Consider the following 6,000-nt stretch of genomic DNA (forward strand, 5'->3'; position numbering starts at 1 on the left):
TAACTAACTAACTATATATATATATATATATATATATTTTTTTTTTTTTTTACTGTTGCCTCTCTTGAACTTTACTCAAATAGGCTCATATTGTACAAATTCCCTGGTGATGTGTTCCTTTTTCTCAACACTGTTTTTGAGATTTGTCCATGTTATTGCCCCTAGCTGTTGTTCACCCATATTCTCTGTTACATGGTATTTCTTTGCATGAATATTACAAAATAAATTTATCCATGTTATTGGTGATATACATTTGAGTTATGCTATCATTTCAATGCTTGTTTCTCCAAAAAAATTGTATGTAGAAATCTAATCACCAATGTGGTGATATTAGGAGGTAGAGCCTTTGGGAGGTGATTAAGTTATAAGGGCAGAGCCCTCATGAACGGCATTAGTGTCCTTACACAGGAGGCCCAGGAGAGGCCTCCCACTCTTTTCATCATGTGAGGACCCAGTTAGAAGAAGCTGCTTGTGAAGAGAGCCCTCACCAGACACCAAATCTGCGGTGCTTTAATCTTTGCCCTCTCAGCCTCCAAAGTGGGAGAAATAAATTTCTGTTGTTTATAAGCTACTTAGTTTATGCTATTTTGTTACAGCAGCCTGAACAGACTAAGACAGGTTGATTCGCCATTTTGCAATTATGAACATCCCGCTATGAAAATTTTTGTACAGTCCTCTGCTGTGCATGTGCTAGAGTTCCTCTATAGTACACATGTAGGAATGGATTGTACATAGTCTCTTTTAGTAGATAATTTCAGAAGGTTTATACCAATTTATACTCCCATGTGACTTCTCTTTCCTTTACATCAGGGGTCAGCAAACTATAGCTCAAGAGCCAAATCAAGTCTGATGACTATTTCTGTAAATAAAAGTTTATGGGAACAAAGCCATATTCACTTGGTTACAAATTATCTGCCACTGCTTTTGTGATACAATGCCACAGTTGAGAGACCTTATGCAAAGTCTAAAATATTTACTCTCTGGCCCTTTACAGAAAAAGTTTTCCAATCCCTGTTCTATATCTTTGCAAACACTTGGTATTCTCTGACTTTCAAAACTTTTGCCAATTGGGTGCATATTGAACTATCTCACTGTGGCTTAACATGCAAATATAGTAAATTGAATTTTATTTCACTACTAATAATATTTATTATCTCTTCATATGCTTATCGGTTTTTTCTTCTGTGAAATGTTTATTTATACTTTTACCAGTTTTTCCATTAGTTTTTTGGGGTTTCCCTCCCTTTTTGAGCCATAGGAGTTCTTTACACATATTAGTTAGCAATCATTTTTCAGTGACATGTGTTGGAAATATTTTCTCCCAGTCCCTGGCTTATCTTTTACACTTTCTGTTTACAATACCTTTTTCTGAACAGAAATATTTAATTTATATGAATTGAAATATCTTGAGATGCTTCCATGCCTCAACAGCAGAATATAAACATATTGTTATATTGTCTTCTCAAAGTATTTTTTTAAATAATGCATTTCACATTTAAGTGTTCAATTCACCTTGAATTGGTTTTTGTGTATGAGATGAGACAGGGCTCCAATTTCACTTTTTTTCCACAGAGATCATCACTTTTCCCAGCACCATTCATTACACTGTTTTTTCCTTTCCTATTAATTTCCAATGCCTGTTTTTCCAAAAGTCAAAATTCAAAATAGAAAACAGAAATAGATCTGTGTCTAGGTTCTTTATTTGATCCTATTGGTCTAATTGTCATTTACTATAACAACATCACACTGTCACAATATCTGGTTGGGCAAGTATCACATTGATTATTTCTGTTCTTCCATATATATTTTAGAAATAGTTTGTCCAATTCCATGAAAAACCAAGTTGGAACTACTTTGAGTTTTTAGGTCAAATTTGAGAAAATTTATTTCTTCATAATATAGAACCTTAGAACATGAGATATAGGTCTCTATTTCGGCCTTATTTAATATCTTATTTTATCTTACTGTATTAGTCCATTTCTGTTACTTATAGCAGAAATACCTGACACTGGATAATTTGTGAGAAAATGAAATTTATTGCTTACAGTTTCAGAGGCTGAAAAATCAAAAGTCCAGGTAATGCATCTGATGAAAGGCTTGTAGGTGGTGACAGTGACACAGGTGTCTCACATGGCAGAATGGTGGGGCAGAGAGAGAGAGATCCTCATGAGCTCTCCTTTTAAAGCCCTCAGAACCATGCCCATGACCACCAATAAACCATCAACTTATTATTCCATTAACTAGGGCATGGTCCTCATAATCTAATCTCCTCTTCTAGGCTACACCTTTCTCTTACCATAATAGGATTTCCCACCCTCTTAACACTGTCACAATGGGGGCTAAGTATCTAATACATGGACTTTGGGGGCACAAATTCAATCCATAGCACTTACAATAAAATGTTATGATTTCCTCAAAACGGGCATGTGTATTTTGAGAGAATTTTTTGTTGGTGGTGTTGTTAATTTTTGAGATATTAAAAGGAATGGGTTTTTTGTTTGTTTTAATTATATTTCCTGATTGTTACACGCATGTGGATATAGAATTGAGTTTTGCATATTGATTTTGGCACCAAATATGCCTGCAGACTCTTTTATTAACACTAGTTAGAAGTGATGATAGTAAGCATATTTGGCTTGTTCCGGATTATAAAGAGAATGCTTCTTACATTTCACACTGAATATGACATTAATAATATGTTTCTGTATATGACCTTTTTCAGATTAAGAACCTTCCATTTTATTCCTAGCTTGCTAAGATATTTTATCATGAAGGAATGTTGAATTTTACCAAACTTTTTTTACTATATTTATGAGGGTTTCTTCAAAAAGTTTATGAAAAATTTGTATTATAAAAAAAAACCAAGTATGTTTGAATTACAAAGTTTTTTTTGCTCCTAAACAAATTCATACTAACGTGTTATAACATGCCTGTACAGGATCCAGTTTGAGTCACTAAGAAAGATGAGACACCAGTTTGAAAAGAGCCCTATCAGAGCAACATGAATTCTGCTAAAATTGAAGCAAGAACAAACATAAAATTTATGGTGAAGCTTGGGGTGGAAGAATGGCGAAATCATTGATGCTTTACAAAAAGTTTATGGGTATAATGCCCCAAATAAATCAGCAGTTTACAAATTGATAACTTGTTTTAAGAAAAGACAAAACGATGTTGAAGATTAAGCCTGCATCAGCAGACCATCTACATCGATTTGCAAAGAAAAAAATAATCTTCTTTGTGCTCTAATTGAAAAGGGCCGATAATTACCAGCAGAAACAATAGCCAACACTATAGACATCTCAATTGGTTCAGCTTACACAATTCTGACTGAAAAATTATAGTTGAGCTAACTTTCCACTTGATGGACACCAAAACTGTTGCACCCAGATCAGCTGCAGACAAGAACAGAGCTTTGAATGGAAATTTTAAACAAGTGGGATCAAGATCTTGAAGCATTTCTTTGAAGAATTATAACAGGAGATGAAACATAGTTTTACCAGTTTGATCTTGAAGACAAAGCACAGTCAAAGCCATGGCTACAAAGAGTTGGAAGTGGTCCAGTTAAAGCAAAAGCTGACCAGTCAAGAGCAAAGGTCATGGTAACAGTTTTTTGGGACACTCAAGGCATTTTGCTTGTTGATTTTTCAGGGGCCAGAAACTTCCAACTTCATTGGATTGTGACTAAGAAATGTAAGCTATATGATATCAATACTTTAACATTTGTTGAGTATATTTTTATGCCCCAGAATGTAGTCAAATTTCATACTGTTCCTCATGTGCTTGAAAAGAATATTTATTCTCCAGTTGTTGGATAGAATGTTCTCTGGATGTTATAAACAAATCAAATTGTTAATTGTACCATTCAAATTTTCTATGGTCTTGAAGACATTTTCGTCTGCTTGATCTATCAGTTACTGAGAGAGTAGTATAAAATCTCTCACTACAATTTGAGATTGTATTATTGGGTCCATATAAGAAATAAAACTATTACATCTTAGGAGTACCTTGAATTCTTTATTTCTAGGAATTCCTTTTGACTTAAAACTCACTTTTTCTGATAATAAAATGATTATTACCAACTTTATTTTCTTTTCCACTGAATAGTAGACAAAATTTTTCTGTCCTTGGACTTTAAATCTTTATACAAAAGTTTTAAGTATATGTCCTGTGAACAATATAGCTGAATTTTTTGTATTTGTTTTTAAATCCCATTTGACAACATCTTTTTTTTAATTGGAGAGTTTGGGCTATTTACATCTATTGTGATTACTAATATTTTTGGATAATTTTTACACTCTTCTTAGATGTTTTCTTTTTCCACTTTTTATGTTTCCTTTTTTAAAAATTAAGGAAATGGGGTGTTATTGAAACAAGAAAAAAGAAATTTAAAAAATATTTATGTAGGCAAAACACATTGCAGAAAACAGGAAAACATAGATGAGGTACAAGAATCTTTAAAATGCAATCAGACCTTCCATATTCGTCACCTTGGTGTACAACTATCCATATTTTTATTATTTTTCATATGTTCAATTAGATTGGATATAATGAGATTTGTACACATATGTAATGTTGAAATTTTTCAGGAGAAAAATTATACTATGAAATAATATTTAAGGAGATTTCCTTACTAGTGTAGAACATATTGTAAGAAAGAGAGTTGTGTCATAAAGTGCAGGGGAAAAAAAGAGGGTGCTGTTTTCTGAAGATAAGATTACAGCATAGCTAAAGATACATTTGAGTCCTTAACACCCACCAGCCCTTAATAAATATGTCACTAAAATAAAAGCCAAAAGAGTCACATTAAGTTTGAATAAAAATCTTCATATACCCACCGTTATTAATGTAAGACATTGTTTTAAGTCATAATTCAAGCATAGTTTAAAGTCATTGAACCTTAGCTCTTTAATGATATCATAAATCTCAGCTGTGTGAAATAGAAATCAGCCCAGGTTTGCAGCATCTTGACAAGTAGTTGGAAGGTGAATCAGTTAATCAAAGGTCTGTTCATTTACATGTCATCAAATTAAATTGGGGTGATAGTTTCACAGAATTAACCAGTTGTTTAAGTGTTGCATAAATATAGCCTTAGTTTTAAAATTAAGAACTGGCAGCATTTCTTCTGAAGGTTGCCAAGTCTGAGGCTATTAAATGTTGTCCCATCCCAAGAACTTTCCACTTGTAGCTGTCAAGAATCTTTTTTCTTAATTAAGCCAAAATAGCTTGATGTCTGAGTAACTTCCTGATTGCAAATTAAGTGTCTTTGGAAACCATTCCAGGCCTAGAGGCTGATCCATGGTGCTCTTAAGATTTATGTATACTCTAGTGGGAAGAGCAGGAGGAGATACTACAAGGAACACGTGCTCTGGCCAGTGAGTCGGGTGTTACTGAGTGGGACTTACCACGGGGTTAATGTCCACTGGGGTTTGTGTTGTCACGAGAAGTTTCCATAAGCTCTCAGGGAAGGCTTTTTGTTTCACACTGTGGGGACCTTTTAGAAAGTCATTCAATATCGTGACAGAGTTCATCGTCTTAGTCCTAAACATCCACATTGTTCTGTCTTGTGTTCAACAGCCTAGTTCTTTGGGCTTAGGGATCCCGAAGATATATTTTTCTGAAAACAGCCACATACCACTTTTTAGACCTGATACTCAGCATCATGTTCATTTTCCCGCTTTTTTTTCCTTCTCCTTTTATTCATTTCAAAACACACACACACACACAACACACGCGCCCATCTTCGGTGTGCACGATGTGCTAGGAGCTAGGCACTTTGCTAGGTTCAGGGGATATGGTGATAAATAACAGAAATCATTTTGGCATTCTCAGAGCTCATGATAGCAGGGAACATATAGTAAAGGCACTACCCATGTTCACTCTTCACCCTTCAGCCTTCTTTAATAAACATTTTTTCCCCATACAACCCCAACCCAGGAGCCTCTACTATTGCAATGACTCAAATACTTTTTCAGCAAAATGTGGCCAAGCAGGACCCAGACA

At 34.4% G+C, this 6,000-nt stretch overlaps 1 pseudogene; it reads right to left on the reverse strand.

The window, feature by feature from the left end:
• Positions 1 to 5,528, reverse strand: part of LOC134391666 (probable ATP-dependent RNA helicase DDX53) — a 65,313-nt pseudogene extending 59,785 nt beyond the window's left edge.
• Positions 5,529 to 6,000: the final 472 nt, after the last annotated feature.

Source organism: Cynocephalus volans, chromosome 12, assembly GCF_027409185.1.
Source record: "Cynocephalus volans isolate mCynVol1 chromosome 12, mCynVol1.pri, whole genome shotgun sequence".
In the NCBI taxonomy this organism is placed as follows: Eukaryota; Metazoa; Chordata; class Mammalia; order Dermoptera; family Cynocephalidae; genus Cynocephalus; species Cynocephalus volans.